We start from the raw sequence: 15,390 nt of genomic DNA, 5'->3' as shown, positions 1-15,390 counted from the left end.
CTGCTGTTTGGTTGGCAGAGCCCAAGAAATAAACAGGCTCTGTTCTCCTAAAGCCACTGGGAATCAAAACCATGGTTACAGACAGAGGGAGAAAATAAAAGCATGTTAGAAAAGCAGTTAAACTCAGTTATTATGTTAAACTCAGTTATTATGGTTTGCCTTTATCCAGTTGTACTGACTGAGGAAATGCCACTGCCCTGCCAATCCATTCTCTGTGTCACCTTGCCACAAATCACCCAGTGGATGAAATTTCTGAGTGCCTGGGTTTAAAAAAAAAAAAAAAAAAAAAAAAAAAAAAAAAAAAAAAAAAAAAAAAAAAAAAAAAAAAAAAAAAAAAAAAAAAAAAAAAAAAAAAAAAAAAAAAAAAAAAAAAAAAAAAAAAAAAAAAAAAAAAAAAAGCTTAAATCTTGCTAATATTCCCCAAAAACTCATTTGGAAAATAAATTAAACCAAGCAGCCATGTATGAACAGGCACTGCAGAGCAATCTGAGACAAACTCAGCATTACTTTTGCAGAGAGGGCTTAATTATTGATCTACTTTATGAATATTTCTGTGGAGCTGATGGAGTTTGGCTCGTGGCCAGTGATCCACTTTTAGCTCTCGCTGCCAGCAGAAAGAACCTTTAACTCCTTGCAAGAAAAAAAAAAAAAAACACAAAAAAACACTTCAGAAAGCCTTATTTTATTTTGCTAAAGATCTGCAATTTAGGAAATCAAACCTTGGAAGTTTATTTTAAAGCCTTTCCTCCACATGGAAAACAGGCTCTTTAAGAAACTTTATACGAGTTTTTAAGTGCAAAGAGCTCCCAAAACAAAGGCAACTGGTAAATAATCCTCTTGAGCAACATTTTTTACAGTTCTGACACAGCAATATTGTCACAGCTATTATTGACTTGTACTGGTGCAAAGTAGTGCAAGTTATCCACGTTTTTCCTGGTTTTTACCTGGCTCCAACATTCCAACTGACCTACCCTACTCTCTTGTAGCAATGGGATAAGAGAACGTGACAATTTATTTTCTACATTAAAAAAATGCAAACTAACAGCTTGGAAAGGAAAACCAGAAAATATTCTTTGGAGAAGAGAAAGGAAAAGTGCCACCATTCAGGAAGCCCGAGACTCATCCAGTGATCCAATCCAAGCCTTGGGATTTTAGGAGCAGCCAAGAATGAAAGCAACGAATATTGGGAAAAGTTTCTTCCCAGAAAGGGTGACCAAGCAGTGGAACAAGTTCCCAGGAAAGTGGTGGAGTCCCCATCCCTGGAGGGATTCAAAGGCCACGTGGATGTGGCACTTGGGGATAGGGGGCAGCGGGGCTTTTACCAAAAATCACAATTTCACAGCCGGAAAATGAGGCAGGAAAACCCAAAACCCACCCTCAGGCAGCAAAGGAAAAGGGGTCAGGCAAGGCCATCACGGGTGGGGACTGTGGGAATAAATCATGTGGGAATAAATCAGGTTGCCAGGGTTTGTGATATCCCGAGCAAAGGGCAGAACAGGAGGACATCTCAAAACAAAGCAGTTTTGGTGGCAGTTCCGAGGAAGCTCGACCTCCAGGAGGGGAGCAGAGCACAAACCACCCATACCCCACATCTCAATTCTGCCCTGGCAGCCTCCTGTGCTAATCTCTGCTTTGTTAAACATATCACTTGCAGATTTATGGGGCAACCGGCGGCTCAGGGGATTAGTAATGGGATCCTGAGCACCGTCAGTGGAGGATTCAAATCCACCTCGGGTCAGGAGGGGTCACCACCAAACCAGAGGGCACTGCTGGTCAGGGGAGCAGCTCTGAAAAGCGAGGGCTGGAGGGGATCAGGGCATAATCCTCCCCACTGCCCACGGGGTGTCCCCTCAGGGGGGGATAAATCTTGGCAAAAGGGAGCGAGGGAGGTCCCTGCACCCCACTGGCCACGTTTGTTCCGCAGGGAAAGCGGCTCCCAAGCACGCTGTCACACCTGCAGCTGGGCTTTAGTCCCGTTCAGGGATTAATCCAGAGCCTCGAAATCGCTGTGTGAGTGAATCCTGAGGGAGGAACTGCTGGGGGGTCTCAAAGCCGTGCTGGCCCCCACACCAGCTCTGCTCCCCAGACTGGAGCCACGGCAAGGACACGGCTCTGCACCCAACAGAGCTGAGGACCAACACCAGCACTGGCACGTGTAGATTTATTTTCCTCTGCCCTCAAGAAGTGAAAATCTCGGGTATTCCCAAATCCAGCCTGGCAGTATCCGAGACATTCATAACCTAATGGAGTGACCCTACCCCAGAGCTCAGGAAATAACCCTCAGCCCTTGATACCTTTGCTGGTTGAGTGTGTTCCTGATTCACAGAGCAACCACAACCCCCAGAGCTCAGGAAATAACCCCTTGATCCCTTTGCAGGTCGAGATTGTTCCTGATTCACCGGGACACCAGTAACAACAACTCAGACTCGCTTCCTCGTTTACAAACTGAGGCACTAAACAGCCAGGAGTGCTGGAAGCTGGAATGTTTACAGGCCTGATGCTGCAGCAGGATTTTAAAAAACCCCACAGTGCAACAGAAACGTCGTCACTGCTCTGCACCAGCCCTTCTTTCACACAATTTAATCAAGAGAATTACAGGAGGAGGACGACAGCGTGTACTTCCCTCCACCTCTTCCACTGAAAAGGGATGCTCAGAAGAAGAACTGAGAGGGCAGAAAGCAGCACAGGGTCTGTCTGGTTTTACCCACAGAGCTTTCTGATGCAGTGCTGCCCCAGAATTACCTTTTTTTGTGGCTGGGTGAGCTGTAGCCTTGACCTGCATCTGCTGGAGCCACTCAGCTCTGCAGCTCAAGGAGTGCTGCTGGAACAGCCACGCTCTGGGGATGGAAGGAAGGGCCTGGAGATGTCAAGGCAGGCAGAGCAATTACCCTGTCACAAACTCACGCAGACAAGTTGCTCCTGGCAACAAACCTCTTCAAACCCAGACGGAGAGCAGCGTTCACTGCCCGGGCAGGGCCGCTCTGGGGGGGTCTCTGGGCACCCTCCAGCCCTCCCTGTCCTGGTTCTGCAGCACCTGGGGCACCCCCAGCCCCACACCTGGGAAGCTCAGAGCTTGTTTAACAAGAACAGAGAGGAAAATCAGCTCTCCCAGGAAGGAATGCAGCGGAATGTGAGTGTTTCACAGGGTGTTTGAGCCCCATCACTGACCTCCCTTCCCTCTGGTAACTCTTAATAGAATCCTGGAACATCCTGAGTGGGAAGGGACCCACAAGGATCATCAATCCAATCCAGCCCCTGCACAGACACCCCAACAATCCCACCCTGTCCCTCAGAGGATCATCCAAACCCTCCTGGAGCTCTGGCAGCCTTGGGGCTGTGCCCACTGCCCTGGGGAGCCTGGGCAGTGCCAACCACCCTCTGGGGGAAAGAACCTTGTCCTAAAATCCATCCTAACCCTCCCTGGCACAGCTCCAGCCATTCCCTGGGGGCTGTCCCTGTCACACAGGGCACAGATCAGAGCTGCCCCTCAGGAGGATGTTGAAGACCCCACTGGGGGTCTCCTCCCCTTGGTCTCCTCTCCTCCAGGCTCCTCACAAAGCCCCTGCAGACCCTTCCCCATCCTCCTTTGGATGCTCTCTGATGCCTTACTGTCTTTTTTTCAAACTGTGGTGCCCAAAAGCTTCCACTGATTTTTTTTCTTTCTTACCTCCTGATTAATCCCCCAGTTTGCCCAGTTCCCTCTCCCCCCTCGTCACCCGCAGTTTCAGAGAGGTGGGGGTGCAGAAGAGAGAGCACAGCCCCCCCAAAACCACCCAGCACAGCCAGACACAAACCCTCAGAGCCCAGTTCCACCTCCCCCATAACCTCTGTGCAAGGAGGAACCTGCTCACCCCCATCACAACCTGCTCACCCCCACCCAAGACCTCACAACCAGCTTCTGCTTCTTGCACTGATTTCCTTCCATCCCTCATTCTCTGGATTTTTTTTTAAAAGAAAAAGCAGAACTCTGAGTTTTATTTGACTTATTCAAACCTCACAATTTAGGTGCCAACCACCCAGTCTCCTTCAAGCACAAGCTGGGGGGGGGGGGCAGGTAATTATTAAAAAAAATTATATATGATTCTGTTTTTTGCATTTCTGATAAATTAATCCATCACTGATAAATAAATCAATCACCAAGAAATTCGGAATGGTTTAAATCTCGTCCAAAATCCAAGGGGAACTGGTCCCACCTGGCCCTGCACTTGGCAGCAAGAACGTTTGCACCACCTTGTCCCACGCTGAGAAACTGGTGGTGACAAGCTGGGCTTTCCTGGACAGCTGGCAAAGGGTTCTGAGTGTGTTACTACACAGACTGCAGCTCAGACAGTTGGGTATGAACATACTGAATAATTATATACACGAATAAAAGTGGTATTATTGAGCTGGGTAAAACAAACCACACCCAGGCACGCACAACAGAACAACCTCTGTGAACTCTGTAAGGACAAAGAGCTGCAGAATTTCCTTTTCAGCTGCACTGCCTGGACCTTCTTGGGTCATTTTTTGGGCTTTTTATGAGGAAAAAAAAAAATATTTTCTGGCTCATAACCCCTCCTGTGCTCTCCCTGCAGCCAGAAATGCATTACAGCTCTTCCAGCAGAGCAGTGAGAGCAGCAGAGCAGCCCCACTTTCTCCTAAATTATCCAGAAACGGCCTGGAATTCTCTGCCAGTAATTCCACGACCAGGTTCAGCAATGCTGATGCATTCCCTCTGCAATTCCCAGCTCCTGGGAGTGGGATGCAGCCCTGCCCTGAGCTCAGGGATGGTGTTCAACACCTGTCTCCATGAGTGAAAGCTCGGCTGCTGCTTCCTGACACACCTGACAGGGAAACGAGGGAAGGACCACGACCTGCAAAAGTGAGTCATGTAAACACAGGGCCTGTTCTTATGTAAATCATCGCTCATATCCTGATTTTTCTGCGGCACAGACGAACAGAACCTGGAACACACCAGGCTGGCAATTGGCAGGAGGGTGCAAATATTCATGAAGACCTTTTATTTTCAGCAGTATAAAGCAGTTGCTCTTCCTGTTAAGCCATAACAGGATTTCAGCCTCCAGCCACCCTCAGCATTTGGCACTGCTTAAAAAAAAAAAAAGCCAAACTAAACAAAAAAAACCAACCCCTTAATCCTGAAGCCACCGAGGTCTCGTCTTCCCCATCCTCGATGCTTATCCAATTTACAGCTCCCGTATCCCAAAGCCTCTGAAAGCTACTCCAAATGGCAGGTTTTAATAATAATAATAATAATAATAATAATAATAATAATAATAATAATAATAATAATAATAATAATAATAATAATAATAAAGTAAAACTAAAAAGCAAGTAGTTTTTGTGACACAAACCAGCTCAGCCTTGAGGGGTCACTGGTAAATGAGCACGGCCTCGTCTGCACCTGATCCTTCTCCCGTATCCAAGAGGAGGGATAACTGTTCCCAGAAGGAGGGATAACTGTTCCCAGAAGGAGGGATAACGTGCAGCAAGAGGATCTGGAGGGGCTGAGTGCTGCCTCCTGCATCCAGGGACACGAGGCCCTCTCGTTATCCCCACTGCTCTGCCCGGCACGGATGGAGCGGGATCAGAGCGGGAGCAGCGGGACAGCAGCGCCCGACACGGCTCCAGCACGGCCACCACTGTGCTCACACAGCTCAACTCCATCCATCCAGCTCAAACACATCCATCCCACGGGAAAAGCAGGGCAGACACCCAGCAGAGCTCCTCAGATCCCAAACTCCGCTGGTGCCTCTCTCCAGGACGCCAGGACACAGGGATTGCTCTGAATTCCCACGTCCGGCAGCTCCTTCAGCTCTCGGGCTTCTCGTGCTTCCCCAGAGTCCCAAATGGCTTCCTCAGAATGAGCCTGAAGTGTGCACAGAAATCAGAAATCCCTGAGATTTCAAACCTCCAAACCTATAATAACATAGCAGGGAAAAAGCAGGGAGTGTTCCCACTGCACAGACAGGGATCGAGGAGCCGACGCCTCGGGTCGCTGGCAAGTCAAACCCGGGTTTGTGGAGTTCTAGTGCATCCAAAACAGACCAAATCCAAGCCCTGCTCCCAGATTTACAGCTGCATCAGGGCAGAAAAGCAACATACTGAGCTCCATCAAAATCCCACACTCACACAGCGCTGCCTCTGCTGGAACAGCACCTGCTCAGAGCAGGAGACGCAACAAGGGGGAGAATTAATTGCGAGAAAAACAGGAATCCCCTATTAAGTGACAGACTGTGACCAGTTCTGGCACACAGCCAGCCACGAAACCACCTCAGGGGCTTCCATTTTCCCCTCAGTCCAGCCCTGCTCCTGCCCGAGAGGGAAGGCAACCCCTTCCTGGGAGCTTCACAGCTCCAGCATCGCATATGGCAGATTAAAACAAGTTGTTTTTGCTGGCAACAGCTCTGTTTGAAGTTTATGGCTGAGGGTACTCCGTAATGCTCCGAAAATCTGGGCTGCACATAAAGCAAGCGATGGGCAGAATAAATCCTCTGCTGCCAATACAAGCAAATATTTCTATTCCAGGATAAAGGAACACGAGCTCCTGTATGGTGAGATTAAAAAATTGCTGCGAGATTTGTTTGCAGCATCGAACCGGTTTGCTTTGAAGTTAAATTGTGAAAGGCACCACAAAAAGTGGGGAATAATCAAGCCAGGGTGTTTATCCCTGTGACAGCGGGGTGGATATTTAGGGTTGACCCAGAAAGGGGTAAGACAATACAGAAAGGATAGGGAGAGGTTTTAAAAAGAGGAGAAAACCCAACGAAATGCAAGATAAAAGGGGAGGGAGGGGAAGCAGTATAAAAGGAGAGAGGGAAAAATAAATGTAATATAAAGGGGAAAAAAAAGTAATGTAAAGGGAGAGAGAAGCAGAGGACAGATATGACACAAAGGCAGCAGTTTGGGAGTAACAGGTTAATGCTGAGCAGTGGCATTTGTATGATTTATATAGTGATAAAAATAAGTGTTTGAGAGGAATTAAGTGGTGCAGCTGGAGAAGACGGAGCTGTGGGAATGCAGAGAAGTGTGTGTGCCGTGGGACAGCTCCTGAGCATCCCCAGGAAAAACCCTGGAGGAGCAGAGCATTGCCAGGTGAACAACACAAACCCTCCGAGCCCTGGGAGAAGCTGCAGCATTCCCACATCTCCCTGCTGGCCTAAATACTGAGAGGCCAGCAATGCAGGAGGGCTTGTGCAGGCAGCAAAAGAGATTACAACTGCAGAAAAAATCCCGACTTCTGGTAACAGCTTTGCTAAAAATACTCCCTAACCCAGTTACCCCAATTCGGAGAACGCTCTCCTGCACATCCTTCGCTCGGTGGGGGGATAATTCAGCAGCCACAACGACTCTGGTGTGTCAGAGGCTTCCCTGCTCATCCCCATGGTGACTTTAAAAAGTCAACTTTCACCCCTCAGACTCTGAGGTCTTGTGGTAGAGCTGCCACTGAGGGATGGCTGCTGGATGGAACAGCCTGTCACAGCGATAACAGCCAAGGAAATCCAGGAATGTCTCGTACTGCAGGAGTTACTGAAAGCCTTTGGGGTCATTTAACTCGTAACAAAGTGCAGTTACGGTACCAAATCTTCCTCGTGCAGCTGAAACGTTCAACAAAAGCTTCGAGACAAGCCCAGTTCTGCAGGAATCCCACTGCTCCCTGACCCAGAACAGCCTCTTCATCAGCCAAAAGCACCTCCTGTCCATCATCCTGAAGGGGTAGCAGGCAAAAATTTCTCTTAGCAGAGAGACACCGAAAAAAAATAAATCATTTCTGGCAAAGACATCTGAGAGGACTGCTATTAAATATTTAAGTTCTTATCTCTGGACACTCATTTCTCAGGGGGATGCCACATTCCTGGTGCCAATTAAACTCTGTGCCATACTTGGAAAATCTGCATTTTCTGAAGCTGTCACAGAACCAGTTAATGATGTTGTGATGGGAACCTGATGACAATCACATTTCCAGGACATCCCACGCAGAGTCAAGAACCAAAGAGGCCATAAATACATAGGAATGGCTTGGCTCTTCCCAGGAGATGAATAAAATCCGTCAGGAATCCCACCCCTGTGGCATCACACCTTTAAGATTCTGAAGGATCCTGTTTGGGATATTTTGAGTTTTGTTTTGTTTGTTTTTTTTTTTTTTTTTTCTGCTGCTGTGTTGGGTTTGTTTTGTTGGGATTATTGAAGCATGGGATGTTTTCACACTCCAAAATCCAGCAAAATGGAATCAAGGCATTTTCCCAGCTCCCAAAGCCAAGCACCCTCATCCAGTGTGTGCCTTCCACTGGGGCAGGAAAAACAAACATTGGCAACACCACAAAGTTGGAGTCAAAGAGTGTCAGACAATTACTGAGAGACTCTAAATCACTTGTTCTGCTCCTACACCTGGGTTTCAAAAGGTTTTAGCGACACAAAACAGAACAAAAGAGGGAAAACAAAAAGTCTGGGAGCGTTTGGGAGGTACCTGTTTGGGTTCCATAAGACAAAACACCATCAAGCTCAAAGGAACCCAACAAAAGCAGACACAAGTGCACAGGACTGGTGTAGATGCTGTGAAAAAAATAAAAAAGAAAAACCAAAAAAAAAAAAAAAAAAAAAAAAAAAAAAAAAAAAAAAAAAAAAACAAAAAAAAAAAAAAAAAAAAAACCACACAAACCACAAATCCCCTCGTCTAGAAGAGATCTTTTCATGAAAACATTCACAGTTCCACAGGCACTTTCGTATTCAACTACACCAGCCAGATTTTAAGCAGAAACTCATCAGCAACCAGACAGAATTCTGGAAGAAAACAAATCCTGAGTGAGTCATTTTCATGATAACAGGAAGGACACCGAGACAATACCAAGGGTGGCAGCAGTCAAGTCAAAAACTGAACTGAATCATCTCTCCTCCTCTGTTTTCCCCTCCCCACCCCAATCCTCAAAAAGCTACCACAGGGCAAAAATCTGTTTAATATTAAAGACTTGAGAGTGGCATCTCATCCCTCCCTAAATCTGCCTGTGCCAGGCTCAACAAACATTTACCAGCTGAATCCAAGCCCCAGTCACTCCCTAGTGCATCCCAGGGGAAGGAACAGCTGGAATGAGGTTCTCCAGGACAGATCCTCGATGTCTAAACCTTCTGGGCCCAAAAGGAGGCACCAGAGGGGGGAAAAGACAACACAGGGTGGCTTGAAACTCGGTTTTCCAGTTGTTTGGCAAGCTGTCTCGTTGGAATACGTCATCTGTATTTTGGGTTTCAAAGCTCTAAGTGGGAATCCGTATTTTTGTCAAGAGAGGTGAGCAGGAGGAAGGTGGTTTTTTTGGAGAAAAATTGCCAAAAAATTGCTAAAAAAATTTAAAAAAAAATTATGCCCTGAGGAAACACAAATGGGGAATCGCTCTGGTGAGAAAACAAGCTTTTTATTTTGAGGAAATCATCTTTCTAGCACCACCACCACCACCAGTAAATAGAAGCTGCTTTCACACCTGAGCTCACTGCTTTTTTAGAAGAGCACACACCACGAGTGCAGCCTCATCCACGCAGCACACACTGAGCCCTGATGGATAATTCCCCTCAAGTTCAGCACTTCCAGAGGAGCCTGGAGGAACATCCTTCCCAGAAGGAGAACAGCAGAGAAATCAGAAGGGAATCCAACAGAACACCCCAAAACCCACTCTGTCCCCACAGCAGTGACCGGCCCTGCCTGAGCCTGGCAAGAACATCCCAAGCAGAGTCGAACCAGCCAGGGATTCTGCTTGGAATCTTAATGGGAAGGGAAGAATCCCCCGTGTCAGGAGCACCTCCCAGGATTGGTTCGGTGCCAGCAGAATCCCAGGAGCTGAACCAGCTGCCCCTCACCCCGAGAGCTGTGGTGGTGGGATTGGACAGAGGCAAAAAGGCAGGGTGGAAAAGAGCAGTGTTTGGGGTTTGGAGGAGCTCAAATGCCCTAATCAAGACAGGTTTGGTTTTTTTCACTGACCTACACTGTGGGAGTGCAGTGTTGTACATTTGTGCTTTATGGGAGCCTGGCTGTGCCAAGAAATAAATGTATTTATTGCTAATTAGTTTTCATTCTTCGGCCAACACACTGCAAAACCAGAACCAAGCCACTCCTGTGCCAGTCACCCCATCAGTGTCCATCCCATTCTATGATTTTCACCTCCTAAAAAGCTCCTGAAAGTAAAAGTGTGAAAAGCAGCAATGAGGAAAACAACTCAGCTCCCCTGAGCGGCCACACCAGTTTGCAGTTTGCAGGAGTAAACAAAACAGTTTTTCCTGCAGGGCACAGAAAAGCCACCCAGAGCCAGTGGCATCATCCCGTGGCTGTTCTTTCCCAAGCGACCAGCAACTGCCACGACCTACAGGCTCCTGCTTCCTCCCGAGACACCTCCTGAGAAAAATCAGCAACCCCCCCCCAAAAAAACCCCCCCACACTAAGTGGCAGATCTGCCAGTCTGCTCTGGAAATGGTCTGACCCAAAAGCAGCATCGCCCAGAGCCCCAGGGGGATGAGCACAGCACATCCTGGCTCTGCCCAGCACGAGGCAGCAGCTCAGGGCAGCAAAGCCTCGGGATGTGGGAGGGCCGGAGGCACTTTTGGAAAGCAGCAGCTCCCCAAAAAGGTGCTCGGCAGACACGAGGATCGCACAGAAACGCCACTAGGTATGGTGTCCCACACCAGCCCTTCACAAAACACTCACTCAGCCCGGATTCTGGGAGGCAAAGCAAGGATCAGCTTCCCAGACTAAGGGATCTGCTGGATGAACAGCGCTCTGTGCACCCACTGACAGCTTTTCCACCACGACACAAGTCACATCTTCACATCTTCCAGCCAGCAGGGGCTTTGATAAAAGGTATTTATAGATCCACCACGAACAAATCCTCCCCGAGCAGAGGAGTTGTGCATTTTGTGGGAGAGATGGAAGCCTGGCTGTTGTCAAAACCACGGGGGAAAAAAGCCCAGCAGCATAGGGTAGTTCTTTCATTTTAATTTTTTTTTAAACTAGCCATTTACCTGTTATCACAGGGATATATTTCTTTTTTTTTTTTTTTTTTAAGTCTTAACCTCAGAGTGACAACTGCCTAAGAGCACTAGAGATCTCTGTACAGGAGGGATTTAAAAACACATGAAGAGCGTGCTTTTTATTGGCACAGACTCTGCTGACTTCATTGGCGCATAGGAAAGAAAAGCTAAAACACATTCAGGTATTTTAAGGATGGAAATAAGTGAGAATCTCTCCATAAGACATTCCAAAAGAAAAGAAAAAAAAAAGAAAAAAACAATTAAAAAAAATCCACAACCTTGCTCAGCTTCCACCTCACCCACTGCAAAGGGATCAGCCATCGATCTTTGTTTTCCTTTCCCTCACAGAATGTTCTGAGCTGGGAGGGACCCCTGAGGATCATCAACTGCACCTCTCAGCCCTTGCCCAGGAATTCCTCCCCTGGAATGTGACGCTGCAGAACAGCGCTGACCGCGGCAGGGTATCAGGTGCTGAGTCTGTTTTGTTGGGTTCGAGGCACATGAGTTATTTATGTGGAATATTTCACGGATGAGACAACAGAATTTCCCCCGCGTGGCCAAAGCTCAATCCTGGGGGGGGGGGGATCCTTCCCGCCGATCCAGGGAGGATCAAAAATCTCTGCTGGGATTTCCCACGGGCAGAATCCATCCCCCACCCCACGGGGGTGGGCAATGAGGGGCTGGGAAAGGCTCTGCCTGTGCCTGACCCCGGGAACTGCAGAGCTCAGCAGCTCCTGCTAAGCCGGGCTTTGCACATTCCCTGCCCAAAGCAGCTGACAGCCACGATGAAGAGTCCTTTATCCCCCTTCCCGGGAACAAACATCAGCTTCCCGAGCTGCCTTGTGGATGTTCTCCTTCCTCTAACGGGAGGCGTTTGCCTGGAAAAATCTGGGTAGCTCCAGACTTCAAAGAAAAAAAAAAAAAAAAAGGAGGTGAAAACACCATCTCCTCGCAGCTAATTCCTAAATATTTTACAACAGGGCTGGAATTGTTCTCTCCCATAAACGCAGAGCAGAAAGCACCCTCCTGGGGAGCATCCCAGGGGGTGCTGAGCTTCTCTCCACCCTTCCTTTGCAGGTGCTCGGGAATGGAAGCGCTCGGAGGAACAGGGATGAGCACAACAAAACCAGGGCGGGTTATCCCCACTGCTCACCCCAGCAAACAGCCAACGAGCCCACCAGAGGGAAGCCAGGTAGAAAAAAAAAAAAAAAAACAACAACAACAACACATTTTTAGGTGTGTCAGGCAGCGCAATCAATCAGGGAGAGTCACCTTGAGGTTGCAGGGATGGAGATAAAATGAAGCTGCAGTCTGGGGACTCTGCTGGGCAGCAAAAGGAAAGGGCTGGGTTTGCCCCCCTCGCCTTTCCCCCGCCCTGGTGAAAGGTGAGATTCATCTGAGAGGCTTTTTTACAGCTTCAGCTTCCAAGGAGAATCAAAGCACGGAGGGTTCTGTCTGATTTAACCAAAGGGAAAAGCGAAGGTAAGACTTGTAATCCACTCTTGGCTGTGTCACAAGAGCAGAGCACACGGGGCACGGGGGGAAGGGGCCAGGACATAAAACACCGGGTCAAATCCCAGCTCCAAGGGGGTGACATTGCCCTGGGAATTCCCTGAGAGGGAGCTCTGACCCCCACAACCCCAGGCATTGCAGCTTCAGGCACGGCCTGAAAGGCAAACTCACGCCTAAGTGGTTAAACTCCCTCCACTGCTGCTCGTTTGCAGGACTATGACCCCGTCCTGTTTCACAAATCTCATCCAATCTTCAGTTTTTCTGTTGGAAAATTTTCTCCTGGCCCCAGGGAAGTATAATGGGAGATGAGAGTGGGAAGTTCAGGGGAAAGAAAAAAAAAAAAAAGGGCATTTTCCCCACAATTGTTTGCTGGGAAGAAGTAAATTTGTTCGGACTTACTAGTCAGGGGGAAAGAAAAAAAAAAAAGATGATTCTTTTAAATCATTTCTATTTTGTTTTTTCTTAGGTGATGACACAGTTCCTCTGGGAGGGGTTAGTGCTTTGGTTTGGGTTTTTTAAAATTTCAACAGAACCCCTTTCTTTCTGATATCCGAATCAAAAATAAAAGCTGCATTGCAGTGTTTTCAAGTGCTATAGTAAAACACCAGGAAAAAAAAAAAAAAAAAAAAGAAGAGTGTTTGGGTTCTGGTTTATTTGTACTTTATATAACATTTTTAAGAGGTTTTTAAGTCTGAAACCCTGCTTTTCTAGGAGGAAGTTTACTCTGGTAGTGCTTTCCACTAGAATAAATATTCCTCCCCTCCCCTGACAGGCATTATTTGTTGGAGGGAAGCAGCTCCTTAAAACCAGTAAATGACAATTACAAGTAGCCTTTCCTACTCCTACTGCAGTGGAATCCACTGGGGATCAAGTTACACCAAAGCCCAACCAGCTCGGTGCTGCAAATGAAGAGGACAAAGAATACAGAGAGATTTTTTTCAGGCTCACCTACACCTACACACCTCCAGCAATCTCCCCCTCCCCCAGAGCCCCAGCTGGATGGTTCCTCTCTCTGGAAAGCAGAACCCGGGTTTGAGGACGTATTGCACCGGTGGAGGTGATTAAAATGTGCACCCAAAACCCGGCCCTGGGAAGGGAAAGGAACTCCAAGCCTCCGATTTTCAAGACAGCAAATAACCCCCCCTCAAAGCTGCCAACGTGAACGTATTTATAAAATAACTATTTATATCAATAAATACACGTGCTTTTCTTGTTTTTGTTGGTTTTTTGTTTGTTTGTTTTTAAATTCCGTGGTAGGAAATTCACAGTTGCTGTTATTTTTTCCCTTTTACCTTCACGAAAGGAATTCTCTCCTGTCAGCAAAGAAACAAAAACCTCTTCCAGAGCATCTTAGTTACTGTTTTCCACAGACAACACAGACTAGATAGAAAAAGATACATTATAACTGGGAAAAGAGAATTCCGAACCCCATTCCTCTTAAAAGCACAGCCCTGCTAAAGGATTTACCGTAGATGTATTTTAATCTGCTTTTAATATGTCTGAGGGTTTATTTATTTAAGGGGGGGGGGGGGGGGAATTTGCTGACATTTGTTTCTTTTAACCACCCAAATGACTGTGCTACAGTCACATTTTCGTTCCTGATATTTGCCGGCCAAATCCAGCCCTCCCCAGCTGACCACGATTGATAACCAATTTGATTATTCTATTGTTAACAGGCTGCTGGGGGTGGTACAGCTTTAACCTTCAAAGAAAGACAATTAATTTGGCTACAGGGAGAACATTTCTATAAATTACATAAAGGAATAAGAAAGCAAGGTAACCGTTTATGTCCTGGATCGGCTCTTTTTTTTTTTTTTTTTTTTTTTTTTTTTTTTTTTTTTTTTTTTTTTTTTTTTCCCTTGCGACTGTTTTGCAACTTTCACGGGAGGAGTTTCTAACAAGACTCAAGGTTTTAAGAAGCATTTTAACAAATCCTGCACTGGCAATCACTTTTAAGATCTCCTTATCGTCGTCTGGCACGGAACGCGTTGATGGTTTAACCACAGAGGACCGACATATGAAATAAAGCACCAAGGACAAGGCAAACCAAAAATCCGAGTTCAGGCACCCGGTGCTGTCCATTCTTCCCCCCTCCAAAACCAGCACCGGCAGGTTCCTGAGCTCAGCCCCTCCCAGGGACCCGTTCTGGGGGGGGCTCCAGCCCCGGGGAGGGAAAAGGGAAGCGCTGATGAATCAGCCCCGGGGAAGGAGCCACATCCCGCACCCTTTGTTCCCATTAAATCAAACCCTTCGGAACAGGCGAGCCCCTGCAGAGCGGCGGGGAGGGCGCGGGGCTGGCAGAGCGGCCGCGGAGGGACCCTCGCGGTTTGGGCAATTCGATCGTTCCAGGCGCGGTGACAAAACTTGGGTCGCGTCCTCCCCTCCACCTCCAGGGATGCTCAGCGGGGACCCGCCAGCACCGCCCGCTCGGGGGGAGCGCTCCCGCACCGCGGGAATGAGGATCCAGGGACGGGGATGCCGGGAATGCCGGGGACGAGGACCCCGGGGATGGGGGTGCCGGGGAGGGAGGGGAACATCCCAGAGATGAGCATCCCGGGAATGCGGGTGCCGGGGATGATGGTCCTGGCCATGGGGGGCCCGGGGATGGAGCATCCCGAGGATGGGGGTGTCGGGGATGAGGACCCCGGGGATGAGCATCCCAGGGATGAGGATCCCGGGGATGAGGGTCCCGGGGATGGGGTGACTCCGCCGCCGGCGCTGCCGCAGGGGCGCGGCGGAGCGCGGGGGCCGCCCCAGCCGAGCATGCCCAGTGCCCGGCATGACATCAGCGCCCGAGCCCGCCGAGCCCCCGCGCCCCCGGCCCTGCCCGGAGACCCCCCCGGAGGGACCCGGACCCCTCGCCGGGTGGGCAGC

General features: G+C 48.5%; 1 protein-coding gene across 1 annotated transcript in view; it reads right to left on the bottom strand.

Moving 5' to 3' along the window:
* Nucleotides 1-15,390, bottom strand: part of KIF5C (kinesin family member 5C) — a 59,772-nt gene that overhangs the window by 43,926 nt on the left and 456 nt on the right. The window lies entirely within an intron of this gene.

The sequence above is a fragment of the Empidonax traillii genome, unplaced genomic scaffold (genome assembly GCF_003031625.1).
Source record: "Empidonax traillii isolate 1590-97213 ecotype Southwest subspecies unplaced genomic scaffold, ASM303162v1 scaffold1261:size185688, whole genome shotgun sequence".
NCBI lineage: Eukaryota > Metazoa > Chordata > Aves > Passeriformes > Tyrannidae > Empidonax > Empidonax traillii.
The sequence above is the reverse complement of the archived record's forward strand: the minus strand, read 5'-3'. Positions and strand labels throughout refer to the sequence as shown.